The sequence below is a fragment of the Leptonychotes weddellii genome, chromosome 4 (assembly GCF_054177405.1).
Source record: "Leptonychotes weddellii isolate Sample4059 chromosome 4, ASM5417740v2, whole genome shotgun sequence".
In the NCBI taxonomy this organism is placed as follows: Eukaryota; Metazoa; Chordata; class Mammalia; order Carnivora; family Phocidae; genus Leptonychotes; species Leptonychotes weddellii.
Window position 1 is genome coordinate 93,323,548 of NC_138372.1, and position 16,575 is coordinate 93,340,122.

Genomic DNA, 16,575 nt, shown 5'->3' on the forward strand with positions numbered 1-16,575 from the left:
TTTTTTTCCCCCTCCTGTGGTGATTTTGCATGAATTTTAGACCCCGGCGACTTTCAGTTGCCTGGGTCTGGTTTTCATTGCAGATTTTGTCAAGATTTTACATTTAGGTTGCATTTGAAAGGCTTTCCTTTTTTTCTTCTCTCACTATTCTGTGTGAACTTAAGGTTCTGAACTTTTCCCCCAGTTTATTTTATTTTAAATATAATATTAGTGTACTTTCTTTTTCTAAAGATTTTATGTTTAAATAATCTCTATACCCAATACGGAGCTCAAACTCACAACCCTTAGATCAAGAGTCGTGTGCTTCCCGGACGGAGCCAGCCAGGTGCTCCAGTGTATTTTCTTAATTACAAAAGTAATAATGATTCACTGTAGAGAATTAGAACAAAAGAATAAAGAAAAATGTAATCACCCACAAACCCAGCATCCACAACCCTATTCACATTTTAATTCATTTCCTTCATTCTTTCTTCTCTGTGTATACATGTTTCTATGTAAATTGTATGACATATGTTTTGCAAAATTAGGATATATCCATTTGTATCCTGGTTTTTTTCACATAACTTTATATCGTGAGCATTTTTTTGCATGTCATACATGTTTTTTTCAAAAGATTTATGGCTGCATAATATTTCACTGTATGAAAGTACTATGATGTACTTAACCATCCCCATTCTGCTCGATGCTGAGATGCTTCTTTGTCTGAATTTCTGAGTTTCCATATTTCCTTTTTCCTTATAATCTGGGAATTATTTAGGCAATCAGGGAAAAGAGTATATACTTTTACTTTATTTTAAAAGGTATTTGTACCTGATTATTGAAATACTGACCGATCTGTGTAAGGCCTTTTCAAAACCTCTTGATATATAGTATCAAATTGATTTCCAGAAATGTTGCTCTAGGATAGGGCAAATCCGTCCCATGACCTGTGTTTGTACAGCTCATGAGCTAACAATGATTTTTACACATTTAAGTGGCTGGGAAAAATCAAAAGAAGAACAATATTTTATGACACGTTAAAATTATATGGAATTCACATTTACGTTTGCGCAAAGAACGCATTTTTGGGACACAGTCATGTTCTTTCAGCTATACGTTGTCTGTGGCTGCTTTCCCCCTACAGTTGCAGAGCTGAATAGTTGCAACAGAGATTGCATGGCTCACAAACCCCAAAATATTTACTGTCTGCCCTTTACGGAAATAGTTTGCGGAAACAGTTTGCCGACCCCTGCCTTCCTATGTAATCCTACAAATTGCAGATGGGATTTTCTTACTCTTTGTTAATCTGAACAAGTCAACAAATATTTACAAAGTGTTTACCATGAGCCAGGCCATCACAGAAAATACAATTGACTTACTGTTTCTTCAACTACTAGTTAGAATGAATGTTTTCATGAATTCAAGTGACTTTTTTCCCTATTAATTTTCTGTGCGTGTGTTAAATGATAACTTTTGAAATGTTAAAAATAGCAATGTCAAATTTCAACTCAGGTATTTTTTTCATACTGCTTTGTATGAAAGCAGTTCTATACTAAAAAGATTAATTTCTTTTCAGTCATATTTGTTAAAATCCTATTTGTTGGAAATACTTTGCTTCCGTTAGGTTGCTGGCCTTCTAGTTTATGATTTTTTTTTTCATACAGAACTTTACATTTTTATGTAGTCAAATCTACCAAACTATTTATTTATTTTTCCTTTGATTTTATTCTAAGAACATCTTTCCCTGTCCCCAAGGTCAGATAAATATTCATCTATATTTTCTTTTAGTTTTTTTTAACTGATTCATTTTTATATTTATCTTAATCCCTCTGGAATTTATTATGCGATGTGAGATGAGGATCTTTTTTTCTCTTTTTTTTAAAGATTTTATTTATTTATTTGACAGAGAGAGAGACAGCGAGAGCAGGAACACAAGCAGGGGGAGTGGGAGAGGGAGAAGCAGGCTTCCCGCTGAGCAGGGAGCCTGATGTGGGACTCGATCCCAGGACCCCGGGATCATGACCTGAGCCGAAGGCAGACGCTTAACGACTGAGCCACCCAGGCGCCCCATGAGATGAGGATCTTAAATTTTTTCCAAACAGTAGAACAATTATGCCAACGGTATTTCTTGAGTAATCCTCCCTATCCCTACTTAACTGTGATGTCACCTTTACTAAATTCTTATGTCTCCTGGGATGTGTTCCTGGCCCACATTCCAGTTCTCCCTGTGTGTGTGTGTGTGTGTGTGTGTGTCTGTGTGTGTTTCATTGTTGATTTCTCATGGACGTCCACTTTGTTGTTCCTAATTAGGTCTGTACAGTACACAGATCCTAGTTGGATTTTGGCATTACATTTTCTTCTTCCTCCGGTGTATTACTCCTCTACAATGGTAAATTTCAGTAGCATCACCCCTTCTCATGGTCAATTTGTCAGGAACGCAGTATAAGCTTATCTCCTAAAAGTACACAAATGGTAAGGAACCTTGCTACCAAACAAGAGGTAAAGGCCAGAGCCAGCCCTCACACATATGTGACCCGTGAACCATAGCATTCAGTCATAACCACTTCAGGTGACAAAGGCTTTAGCTTTTATAACCTAGGAGGTTGGAGGTTTTCTGGCTGAATAGTATCAACTGGCATAAAAAGAGCAAATCTCTGGAAGGGGTTCCCAGAAGAGCTGTTACATGATGCACAGCCCCTAACCTTCTGTTAACGGCTCACCCCAACCCGACCTTGGTTCACAGTGGAGTTATTTCATTTACCAGGTGTGAAAATTGGATTTTACCACAGAGGAGGGGAGTTATTACCTATCGGGTCTGCTCTTTAGGGGAGCAGAGATTGGTGTGGGATTTATTAAGAGATGTGCTATGCATGGAACATACCATTAGAGAGGTGTTCCTTTAAAATGGATTTGCAATCTTTGTCATTTTAGGAGTGCTATTTTTTTTTTCTCTTACTTTTTCTGTCTGACAGCCTTCTTCCCCTTGTAGATTGCACACATCCTACCTAGGATCTGAATATTTTATATGGCACCATTCTGCCAAGAGAGGGACCTCAGGGGTGTGACAAAGAGTGCAGCTTAGGGGGATGGTGGGGACTGCCTGCAGTTTGGATGCTGATATTAGTCCCACATTGATACTTAGAATGGGAGGTGGGATGATAAAATAATTTTCATGTTGATTCACTGCAGTCTGGCCCAGGCCCTCCGTTTGATGGAGGTATTAGGGTCGCTCAGACTCTCTAATGAGGGAATTCTTGCAAATCAAGAGTTTAGATCTAATTACCTCTTGTTCGAAGCTATAGACAGCCTCAAAGTTAGTATCTGGTTAGCCACATCTGTTTCCTAAAAAAAGACACCGTGTTTACTATCATGGCGGAGGAGGTGGCTGAATTTATTATTGTTTATCGTTTCTAGCACACTTTGTTCTTGCTGAGTGCCTTAAACTTATTTATGTATGTATATTGGTTGCTCTCCAGCACTCCCATGAGATGAGTGGGTGATAAGTTTTGTTATCACCTGCTTTTCCAAACAGGAAATGGGAGCTCCTGAGAAGAGAAGGGACTGGCCTAGGTTTAAGCTCAGGGCTCCTGTCACACCCTGTTAGGGGGCCCTCAACAAAATGGTGATAAAGGCGGGCCCTGCAGCCTTCCTCGGCCCCCTCCCAGTCCCGGTGAGGCCACCTGTGTCTCCTCCTGTATCCCACTGACCACAGTGTGCCCTCCCTCAAAATAAAAATCAACCGTATTCTCAGCCTCTGTGCCGGCGCTTTACGTCTACACACACAGCCTTCCTCACAAAGGCGCCTCCCTCCCTCCCCTGCTTTTCTTGTGAAGGGCCTGCTGGTTTCCTCCTTGCCCAGCGCCAATCCCTGGAGTCATGTGTGACTCAGCCCCTCCGCCCGCTTCAGTTGCCCAGTGAGCCAAGTAGATTCTGTCACCAAACGTCTTTGCGTTTGTCCCTCTCCTCCTCTCCCCTCTGCCACTGTGATGATTCAGGCCCTCATGACTCCCTACCTGGACCCCTATAATAGCCCCTTCCTGGGTCCCCACACTTTCCACCCTAAGCTCTTCTGTCCCCTAAATCTTCCTTGAGCACCCAGGGCTCGACAAATACCATTCTCCCTCCGGGTCCATTCTCAGCAACTCCCCGTGGCCTTCCAATTGAAGGGCAGTTTCTTAGCCCGCACTCAAAGCCCACCTTCCTTTTTGGTCTTTCCTCCTACTCAGCCCCTAAACGATTTTCTGGAGCCTCAAGATCACTTGGGGCCTTTGGTAAACAGGCTCCAGCCCCAGAGGTTCCGACCTGGAGGGTCGGCTCGGGGCGACGAACCTGCGCGGTAACCACGCCGCCCTGCTTTCCGCTCCCCCACCACCACCACCACGCCACCCCCCTGCAGCCAGGTGTGCGCCGGTCCGGCCCCCGCTCCCAGGTGCGCCGCTCACCCTCACCCCGGTCCCGGTACCGACGCCCCGCGGTGCTCACCAAGCCACGCGCTTTCAGCCCCTGCTGGCCCTGCTCTTCCTGCAGCCTGAAACACTTCCCACCCGCCCCATCTCCACCTGTTGAAATTTTTCTAATGCCTTAATGGCCCAGCTCAAATAGGAAGGCCTTCCTTCATGAAGACTTTCCTGATTGTTCCAAAGGGATGGGGTACAAATTCCTCCGCATTAAATGTAAGATCCTTTCTCAGTACAACTCAGTTTTACAATTCCAGTCCCATCTACTGCTTGGCTCCTCCACTATCCCTAAACTCTCACTTTAAATGCATCCTCAGAATAGGACCTTTACGCGTACCTCTGCCAGGAATGCGGTGCCCCTCCCCCCTCCCTTCCCCCATCCTCTCTCTTTTTAAAAAACTTATCCTCCTAGACTCAGCTCATGTGTCACTTCCTCTGTGCCACATTCATCACGACCAACAGTCTTTCTAGACTCTCCCCTGCCCCCACCCCCACCAAGTCACTCCCTCCCCTGTGCTTCGCAGGCCCTTTATACCGAACAGAGCACTCAGCGCCCGTAGCTGACTTCGTGCTCTACCTATTGAACGCAATCCTGGGCAGTGAACTTGGTCAACGTTGTATTCCGAGGTGCATACTCAGTCAATCCGGAATGTGGGCTTGAAGGAATCTCTTTCCTCGGAGCGGGCCCTTCCCCAGGACGCGCTTTGCTCCTTGCATTTCTCCCTACCATTTCTCTTCTGTCTTTTCTGCACTTGTTTTATTCCTTCTACTAGATCGCAGGAACCCTTGAGAGGAGAAACCTTGGAGGATTTCGCTCTCTATCCCCAAGCCTGGTTCCTTACCCGTGGCAGGAGCTCAATAAATGTTTGTTTAATTGAATTGTAGGGTGTTGTGCTCAGCTAGCTGCTAAACAACCCCATTTAAGGGGTTAACAAATAACACTCGGAGAAGTTCTTCTCCTTTGGGGGCATTTGCATTTTAATGGGAATCTTAAAAACCCGAAGGAAATGTTCTCTAATGGTGGGTTTGCCTGCTTTGTAGGGAGGCTCTTTTTGGTGGTGCTGGATAGGGACTGGGGTAAGTTTTTCCAGTCCTGGAATTCTTCAACTTTTTTGTGACATGGACCCGCCTTGGGCCGCCTGGTGAAACCCATGGATGGAATTATGACTTTAAACACATAGAATAAAATACATAGCGTTACAAAAAGAGTTATAATGAAATACGATCAAAATATCGAAAGCCTCAAATCTGTGGTATACTAATATACGTGCTTGTTTATTAGAACATTAATAAAAAGGTCTAGTGGCAGATTTAATAACTACCATAATTGCATCATCGGTGATGAGTATAAGCGATATTTGGGATATCTGCCACAACCGTAAGGTGATATAAAAATATCTGTGATTCTGTCAGTGAAAAAGTCATGGATGGCTCATACCGCCCATGTTTGTATTTGAAGGCAATGATAAATCTGAGTTAGAAGTTAGTGAAAGTAAATGTATATTTTTTCCTCCATCCAAAATCCAGCCTTAGTCTCCAGATGAACCTGGGATTAAGAGACCCTGCTCAGCTGTCCCTCACCATATGGTGTGGGTGGTGGGTGGTCCTGAAGCCAGGATCAGGGTTTCCCACCCTGGGCTGCTTCTTCCATACCCTGCTGCCCCTATCCTGAGCTCCCAGATTCTTCCCCACCGCCACCACCTTTATTTCACAACCAAGGACAGTAGTCTAAATCTGTTTCATTTTCACTGGAGATGTGAAAGAAGAAACAAAAAAGGTTGTCAGGCCTTGGGGGAAGGAAGGGATCTTTAGTCCCTAGCCTGGGAGGATGCCCTCCCCAGAGTTCTAAGCCTGGGGTGGGGGCTGGAAGAAGAGGGGTCGTTGCCTTCTGAGGTGGGAAAGCAGTTGCGGAGTGTATGGGAGAATCTCTGCTGGCTCCTTCTAAATTCAGAAGTCTATGTGGAGGCCAAAGAGCCTGATTCCAGGGGTGGCCCAGCCTAACATCCTACCCTCCTTGGTTGTCAGTGACTAAGTGAAATATCATTGTTCTTGAAACACCGCACTCCCTAATGCTGATGTTATTTCTAATTTGGGTGAACGTGTTTATGCAGTTCTTTTTTTAGCATCAAAATACAGGGAATACATTCAGTCCATTCCCACTTATCCTTGCGTATTTTAGTCACTTAGAGGCAATTTTCCCCCACGTGGACTGACTCTGCTGGTTGCCGAGCCATGGGGCACATACTTCTGCGCTCAGTGGGTGCGAGCTTAGAGAATATAAGCACATTTTAATATTAGTGGGACTTGTTGCTACCAGGGCGAACACCGTGTTAGCCAAGGCAGACCACCGTCCCTACCCCTTGATGGTGGTGACACCAAAGATTTTGTCCTTGACATCGTCCTCTTCTCGTGTGCCTTTTTATTGGGTGAACCCATTCGTTTGTATTGCCCTCTCCCCTGGCAAGACATCTCCAGTGGTCACCTATGATCCTAAAACCATTCCTTGTTCCTTCACAAGCCAGCTTTACTTATCTTTAAAAAAAAAAAAAAAGCTTTATTAAGATATAACTTACATACCGTAAGCTCACCTGTTTTAAGTGCAAGATTCAATGATTTTTTTGTAAATTTAGTGTTGTGCAACCACCACCAAAATCCAGTTTTCAAACATTTGCTTTACTCCAAAAAGATACCATTTGCTGTTTCTCCCCATTCCCGACCCCACTAATCTGCTTTCTGTCTCTGTGGATTTATCTCTTCTGGACATTGCGTGTACATGAAATGATGCACTATGCAGCCTTGTGCATCTGGCCTCTTTCACTTCGCATAGTGATTTTGAGGTGCATCCATGTTACAGCGTGTATCAGTCCTTCATTCCTATTGCTCAGGAACACACCACATTTCATCTGTCCATTCATCGGTTTGATAGACATTTGGCTTATTTTCACTTGTTGGCCTTTAGGAATAACGCTGCAATGGAACATTCACATACAAGTCTGGGTGGGCCTGTTTTTATTTCTCTTAGGTAGACACCCAGGAGTGGAATTGCTGGGTCACATGGCAAACTTATGCTTAACTTTTTAGGAAACTACTAAACTCTTCTCGAAGGTGGCTGTACCATTTTACGTTTCCACCAGCGACACTCGATGTCATCTGTCTTCTCTATCCCAGCCGTCCCTAGACGGCATGTGGTATGACTCCCTGGGGACCAGTGTCGTTTTGAACCACTCTTGGTTCTGACCACAATGCTCCACCACTACTTCCACCCATTTTAGGCTAGAAACCAAACTGGAGCTTTTCTTCCTTCCTCTTATGTTCACATGCTTCAGACGTGAGCTACTATAGCTTTCCTCAAATGGCGCCTAGATGCGCCACCCCTTCAGTCTCCCTCATGTTACTCCGTCCAGGGCTGCCTCACCTCACCCCTGAATTTCTGCAGCCTTCCAGCTTCTCTCCTTGCTGCTGTAGTTCTTTCTTCAAATCTTCCTTCCTGGAGCTGCAGATCGATTGTTCAAAGAGTCACGTAAAAAGGGCATGCATAAATGTGGAACCAGGGGAGCTGTGCTCTCGTCCAGGGATCGCACTCACTGTCACATGACCTTGAATGAGTTCTTGCAACTTATCTGAGTCCAGCCTCCTTCATTAAGTTATCTTACCTCTGTGAGCCACAGTGTCTTCATGTGCAAGGTAAGAATGATAACAGAACCTATCTCATAGGGCTGCTGTAAGTCAACCATACAATCCGTGTAAAGCCCGCAGCACAGAGCCAGGTGTATGGGGAACACTCGGGGCTGCCTAATATTATTATTTTAATGATTATTATGACCGTTATTATTATTCATCATGATGGAAGAGGGAGGTTATCTTCAAACCTATCACATGGTTATCATAAGGATCAGATGCGGCTGTGAATCTGAAAACGCCTTGAAGAATGCCGCAAATTGCCACAGCATTATTTTTACCCAGTTTTTCCCTTGCTCAAGGGGAGAGGCAGTGCCGAATAGCAGCAAGAGCACAGGCTTTGCTGCCAGCCTAGGGTTCAAATCCTGATGGGGCTATTTAACAGCTGTGAGGCTTGGCCAAGTCATTAAACGTCTCCGTTTTGATTTTCTCAGCTGTAAAATGGGTATAACTCTAAATCACATTCTGGATGACATTGTAAAGAAGGTGTGCCTGTTCTGTAAGCAGTGTTTGGTAAACTGTGGTTTTTGGTTTTGGTTTTGTTTTTTTTAACCTCACAGTATATCATTCTTGCATGCTTTCTTTAAATTATATTCTGTGTAATGAATTCCTACCCTATTTATTCGATTGTATTTGCCACTGCATCCCAACACCTGCACTAAGAGAGGCTGTACTACGGAGGGCTAAGAGCTTTCACCTCAGAATGAGTTGGACTTTAATCTTAGCTCCCACTTAGCTACATGATTTTAGGACAGTGACTTATCTCTCAAAGTATCTAGCCCCTCAACTGTAAAATGGGAACCATAGTTCATACTTTGTGGGGTCATTGTGTGTACTAAATGAGATGATATATGAATATAGTCCTTAGAATATTGCTTGGCACATGAATATACCAAATACTCAGTAAAGGGCAGTTGTCTTTGATGGCTTGTTTTCATCATTACTGTTATCATTTTCTGTCGACACATGCCGTTCTCCTTTCAGTCTCTTGCTTGGCTTCTTGCCTTTCCCTCCTGGGTCACTGTCCCCTCCTGGAACTGCTCAAATCCTATCCTTCAAGACCCAGTTCAACTTCGGATGCTGCAAATGATCGCTCCGGACTCTACTCATTGCTTTTTTTTTTCCTGGAAGTCCAGGGTTTGTTTCATGTCTGTCATACCTGTAATACAATTTAGGAATTAATTGTTATTATATTTTTGTGTTTTCTCAATTGGACTGTAAGACTCGTGACAAGGACTATTTGTTCACCTTTTTTTTTTAAGAGTTATTTGTTTTAGGGGCACCTGGGTGGCTCAGTCGTTAAGCATCTGCCTTCGGCTTAGGTCATGATCCCAGGGCCCTGGGTTCGAGCCCCACATCAGGCTCCCTGCTCAGCGGGAAGTCTGCTTCTCCCTCTCCCATTCCCCCTGCTTCTGTTCCCTCTCTCACTATGTCTCTCTCTGTGAAATAAATAAATAAAATCTTAAAAAAAAATGCTTAAAAAAAAGAGTTATTTGTTTTAGAGAGAGGGGGAGAGAGCATGCGCGCATGTGTACACAAGTTGGGGGAGAGGCAGAGGGAGAGAGTTTCAAGCAGACTCCCCGCTGTACATGGAGCCTGGAGCCCCAGACATGGCGCTCATCTTAGGACCCTGAGATCATGACTTGAGCCTAAATCAAGAGTTGGATGCTTAACTGACTGAGCCACTCAGGCACCCCTATCTCTTCACCTTCAAATGAAATTCTCACTTTACTTAATTTGGCACTAAGACACATATTAAGTGCTTATTAATTTTTGATTGATAAACAATAACTAAGAAAGTAAACATGTAAAAGTCATTATGAAATCTTAAAACCAGGGGTTTCTTGATCACCTGCATAGTCTCCTTCATTGATATAATTCAACATTTATCCTGAGTGCAATTATTTATTCTGAAACACAGCACGGAGTAGAGAAAGGGGCAGTGGATGGAGAGTCCCCAAATCAAGATCAGCAGTGTTTGTTAAGTTAGTAAAGCTTGTCTTTACTGACACAAATGACCTTGTTTTTGTATTTCTCATTACTTCTTGGCATCTCTCTCCAATCCAACCCTTCTTCCAATCCCAGAGGACCTACTGCCTTCAGAAAACCCTCCGAGCATCTCCTGGCTTCAGTTTTTGGGGAAGGATCTCTATGCTTCAGAATTAGCCTTTTCTTTTTTTCCCCCACAACATTCCCTCAGTACAGTTAACAGTTAAGGAGGATAGAGGTCTGGCCAGATAAATTATTAAAATAAAACAGGGCTGACTCTTTGTTGTGTTACTCTTCCCAAAGTCTTTTGGGGGAAATGACATCTTAAATCCAAAGGTATGAATTTCTAATGGCAGGAATGTGTTAGGAGAGAGGAAGAGATACCAGTGAGTGAGATTTAAGTGTGGGAGTAAGTGAAGTATTGAGGAGGTAACCTTCTCCGTGCTCCTAAAATCTCCCCCTAAGGCCAATCCCATTGTGCATAATCCAGAGATGGGGAAATATATTAATAACGAACATTTATTGGGCACTTCCTATGTGCCAGGCACTATTCCTACATGTCTGCATGCAGTCACTCATTTATTCCTCACACTACCCTGTGAGGAGAATATTATCATTGCTCCATTTTAATGAAAGAAAAGACTAAACTCCAGAGAGGTTAAGTAATTTTCCTAAGATCACACAGCCACCTGATGGCAGAGCTGGGATTCAAAGCCAGGCGACCTTATTGAGGGCCCCTCCACCGAGAAATGGCTCTGTTGAATCTCGAGTCTCCTCTTACAAGCATTCTAGGAAATTAGAAGAGCCAGCTTCATGAGAAGAGCCTAGATGTCATCATCATCATGGCGGGAGGCAAGGTGTTGTGCCATTGTGTGCAGAACGTGGGGAAGACAAAGAGGCATCTGGCCCCACTGCGGGTCTGAATCATCCTGACCCCTGTGATGCCTTCACGGGGCCTCAACTGCCTCTACTTTCATGAAGCAGTTTCTGCTCATCTCACCCACCCCCCCGTATAATGTGTCTCCTCTGATTGCCATTTTACTTTTTGCCTCTGCTCTGCCACTTATTTATTACCTTCTATCTTGCATGGTGGTTATTTATATACATTGTCACACTGCTGAGCCTTTGCACATTGCTGAGTCCTTTGCTGACTGACTCCTACGCATCTTTTGAGATTCGGCTCAGGTCTTGTTGCATTCCCTGACTCTCCTGTCTGGATTACATGCCTCTCTTCTGTGTGCCCCAAATACCTGGTATTTATCCATTTCATGGCATTTATTATAATTGATTATAAGTGTTCACTTGTCAGTATTCTTAACTAGATTGATCCCAGGGCCCAGCACGAGGGGACTTGTCTTACACTTACTTGAAACTTTGGTACCTTGCATGATGCCTGACACTTATTGAACTCCCTCCCTCACCAACGCTTTTTTTTTTTTTTAATGAATGAATCCTCCCTATAAGTCTGATTAGACTTTGAGGACAAAATTAAACACATTGGATACCTGATTCATTTTTTGTACCTCCCCCAAGATGCCTTGCACTTAGTAGATGCTCAATAAATATAGCAATTACTGAATGACTGCAAAACACAGAGAAGTGTACGATTTTGTTCTCAAGATATAGGGCAAGACTAGGAACTACCTTAGCAGGTAGAAGATATTAAATGTTTGCGTATCCAGGCTGTGTTCTAAAATGGGTGATCCAAACACCTTCTGTAATGAATGTGAAAGAAAAGAACATTTTTTTTTCTTCTTTTTGAAGTTACTTGGCTAGTAAATTGCCGTCCAATATTCAATCAAACCCAGGTCCAGGGTATTCTAAAGCTGATATTGTTCCTGTTAAACCACACTGTTGATCTTAAGGTCGAGGGGCCCTATAATATATTATAAACAGGTCTTTTAGGAAGATCTATCTGGAAGGAGCATGGAGAATTGGCTGACAAGGGGAGAGGCTGGAGGCAGGAATTGACTACTTGGAGGCTTTTACAACAGTCCCAGGTTGGGACTAGAAAGCAAGAAATTGATTTAAGGGGAAATTTGCGGACACTGGTGACTAAGAAGAGATAGACAGATGGAGATTTTGAGTCAGGATTATGCCAAAGTTTTTGAACCTAAGTTAAAGACAATGAATTCAGAGGTGAGACTTAATTTTGAAAGATGGTGAGTTTGTTGTGAAGTTGATTCTAGATGAGCAAGCTGAGTAGATAGAAATGCAGGATTTAAGTTCAAGAGACCTAGGATGTGTTGGTCATCTGCAAAGGGGCAATGGCTGAAGTTAGAAGAGTGAGAGAGACATTGTAGGGAGACTTGAAGAGAGGAAAGATGAAGGAAACGAAGGCTTTAAGGAATATTCACAATTAGAAAACAAAAAGGAATTTAAATCAATGAAGAGGACAGACCTCTAGGTATCTATCTGAAGGAAATGAAATCACTATCTCAAGAGACACCTGCACCCCCTTGTTCATTGCAGCATTATTTACAGTAGCCAAGACATGGAAACAATCTAAGTGTCTGTCCATCACAGATGAATGGATTGAAAAAAATGTGGTATATATGTACAGAGGCATATTATTCGGCTGTAAAAGAGAAGGAAATCCCGCCATTTGCAATAACAGCACCCCAGTTGTTTCTGGTTCAGCCATGATGGGCTGTGGTGAAAATGGAAACCCAGGGAAGAGGATCAGCACTGATGTATCGATCATTTAGGGCTCAGGAAAAAGCAGGCTGAAAGACACAAAGCTTGACTTTGAGAAGGCAACAATGAGGGCAGGAGACACAACCATACAGGTTTGAGTGTGAAAATAAAAGGGAAACACTGATGGTACCTTTTTAAGGAATCTGAGTGTCACATCACAGATCTGTCCAAGCGTTCACAGAGAGGGTGCCTCTAATTCCCAGACTGTGGACAGCAGATTTGTGGTGACACAGAACAAGACCCACACTCACATCAAAGTGCCAATGGCCCCAGGAGGAGCTGCTGTGAAGGAAGAAGGTGGGAATATTGATTTCTTCCTCACAAAAGAGACACTTAGCCCTAAATTTTCCCAGTAGGGATGAAGTTCTAAGACTCCTCATTGACTTAAGTGGACTGGTGAAAGCTGGGATAGGGAGATTTGTTTCTTCTTCATGGGCAGCCTAACGAAGACATTGTTTCCTGGCTATTTTCTCACAACATTGGGCAGGAGCACTGTGAAGGTCAAGACACCATTCCATCCTAACCCTTCATTTTCAGTCACAAATGACTCTCTTCGTGGTATTCCTTTGGGGTTGAAACTTGCCTGTTTTAGTTTGGACAATGAGGTAGATGAATTGGTAAGAAACAGTATAAACAGCAGGAAATTGTGGACACACCGAGGGCTTTGACCAAGGCAAGAACTCTGTAGGGCCTCTTCCAGCCCTAGCACCAGCTGGCTGAGTGGGCTTAACCTTTCTGAGTCTTACTTTCATCATCCCGAGGGTAGAACTTCATGTTCTCTTCTACAGTGATAAATAATAGTGGGAATGAACAACCTGCAGGAGTTAGAACAGTGCTGAAGAGTGTTGGACTTAAATTCTACTCCCTTAAAAATGGGCATAATCTCAGCAAGTCATTAAACTTCTGTGTCTTAGAATTCTCCTCCGTAAAATAGGAGGGGGTTCCTTCTAACCCTAAAATTTCGGGATAAGTTTAGCAAGAGCTGAGGGAACAGAAATATTTTAAAAGCAGAATTTACAGGTAAAGAAGATTGGAGGCAAACTTAAATAAAAGATACTGTGATTAGTTGAAGAACTAAGAAGCCAAATTTGTGCCATCCATGTTTGCATCACAGTGAGTGCTTCTTATCAGTATGAGAAGCAAATTTCAAAAAGGAAAAAAATCAAACCCAAGTCTCTTTAGCGTCAAAACCCTTTATTTTTAACAATGTTACCATTTGGATTAAAAATGATTTCTCTTAGAACTTCTAGAGTAGCAGAAACAGTTTGAAGCGTTTATTTATAGGTTGCTTTTAAAAATGATTTCATCATTATCCATTAGTATTTATGTATAGACAGCATGCTAGATCTCTATACAGCAAAATAGAATTCTTTCTCGAGTGAGATGAAAAATGAATGGAAGTTAGAAAATTCAGAAGACAAAAATTGTAGCAAAATAAACTGTTTGATAGAATAAATATTTTAAAATGCAGTTCTATCCCATGTGCAAATGTAGCTAAATTAACATTACTATGGAGACTCTAACCTTTAGATTTCTTGACTTCTAGCACACGTTATTCTTAGTATTATTGCTCCTTTACCCCAGTGTTGCACGTTTAGTATTCATTTACATTTTTCTTCTGGTTCAGTAAATAATTTTGAATTTTGACACATATAGTGGAGGGTGTAATGGCTAGTAAAATGGTTAAGACTTTTTTGTATGTGTATTGTTATAGAGAGCTTGTCTTTGAGCTTTGTAAGTAGAAGTGATCTGGTCTGGAACACTCCACTCAGGAGCTTATTTTAGTAGTGGTTTTCTCTTATAGGTACACTCTGTAAATCCCTTCTTTCCACCTACATCTGCAATCCCAAATGTTTCTTGCATATTCCTGGGTTTAGCTGTCTTTCCCTACGTGCATACCTTACTTTTTCCTCCTACTTTCTTTTACAGAGTTCTCACCTATTGCCAAAACTTGACAAAAAAGCATTTTTAAAAATTTTTTAAATCTTTTTTTTTTAAGATTTTATTTATTTATTTGACAGAGAGAGAGAGAGCACAAGCAGGGGGAGCGGTGGACAGAGGAAGAGAGAGAAACAGACCAGTGGCTGAGCAGGGATCCCTCCTGCCGGTGGGGGCTCCATCCCAGGACCCGGGGATCATGACCTGAGGCGAATGCAGATGCTTAACCGACTAAGTCACCCAGGCGTCCCCAACAGAAAAGCATTTTAATTATTTCCCATTTGGAATCCTTCAATCGATCTTAGATTTATATTGTTTATATGTACTATCATGTTTTTTCTTTATTTATATCCTCAGTCATAATAGGAGACAAAGAGAAAACATCTTGCTATGAAAAAACAGCTTTTCATAGGATCCAGGCTGGGGAGACATGGTATAGAAACTTACATGGTCACTCAAGAATTTTAAATGGTTTGGGAAGCTTTATCATTCAGGGTTCTCCTGCACCATCCTTTACAACCAGCACCATTAGTTAAAAGATTGCCCCAAGGAAGGTTTCCTATTTTATAGACAGGGAAACTGACACAGAATTAAGTATCCTGGTTAAAGCTATGGGTGGTAGAAGCAAAAGCAGAAGAAAATTTATCTACTTCTCTTGGCCATGTTGCTTCTATCTTCAGGGAGAATACGCAGTACATTATAACATAGGCAGTCTTCACTTAACTGATTCAGAAAGGCTGTGGGGCCAGGGCTAGTTGCAGAAACATCTAAGATCAAGACTCTACAAAGCAGAAATACAGAGATGTAACAACAGTGTGTTCTGGGGAGGGCTGTGAGTAGACAGGTCTGTAATAACAGTTGGTCACGGCAGCAACAAGGGCCACAAAGATAAAACAGGAGTAGCCGGAACCTGAGCTTTATTCAGCAATGTGCGCTCACCAGGATGCCGTCATTTTCCCTTCTGAGAAAAAGTACAGTCTAATGGGTTACCTTCTCACTTCACTGGGGACGGTGCCGGGATGCCTGGGCTCCGAGCTATCCAAAGCACGGGCCTCCCGAAAAATCAGGGGAGCGATACTTAGATTAAAAAGCGGTCGTGAAGCCATTCGAGGATCTGGGCAGAAGGTCCTCTAGGGCACTAGGTAGCAATGCGTGAGCGGGGCTGGGCTGGGCCCGACGTGGAAGGAGAGACCCTGCAACAGCCACCGCGTCCGCAGGACCCTGGTGGGAATCGGCTTTGGAGAGGGTGGAGAAGAGTGCAACCCCGAGAGGGGCCTGCTCCCTCGGGAAGGGAGAAAGCCGGCAACCGCAAGCGCGGTGCACAGATTGACGGGTGAAGACGGGGGACCGGAGAGGGGATGGGGCAGGGTGGTGGCATCCTGGAGGCGTGAGGGGTTCGCCTTGAAGACTGAGGACTAGGCCGGGACCAGGGCAGCAGAGAAGAGTGAGGGAGAGACCCCTTCCTTTGGCAGCTTCCAATTCGTTTCTGTCAAAGATGGCCAAATTCCACGCTGCCCTGCCCCCCTCCGCGCTTTCTACTGGTCCCCTCGGGTTGCTCCCCAGTGCTGCTGCAGGCGGTGGGGAGGTCCGGGTGAGTGTGCGCGCCGGGAGGAAGGTGTGGAAAAGAGGAGACCCTCCCTGGCCGCGCCTCCCACCCCGCCGGCCCTTTGGGAGGTTCTTTTAGTTGAGAAAGAGGGCTCTGCCGCTTTAAGGTGGGGAGTAGGCGTCACCTCTGGCCGGGTGACGAACTGGGGCGGGGACCTGTGGGCGGGCCCATGCAAAGCAGGAGGTGGTGCTGGCGGTGGGCGGCCCCATAGTAAAATATTCGAGGGAGGGG

The 16,575-nt window shown here is 43.7% G+C and overlaps 1 protein-coding gene across 2 annotated transcripts in view; it reads left to right on the forward strand.

Moving 5' to 3' along the window:
* Window positions 1-16,575, forward strand: part of LOC145720878 (uncharacterized) — a 67,687-nt gene that overhangs the window by 40,596 nt on the left and 10,516 nt on the right. The gene's annotated exons all lie outside the window — the stretch shown is intronic.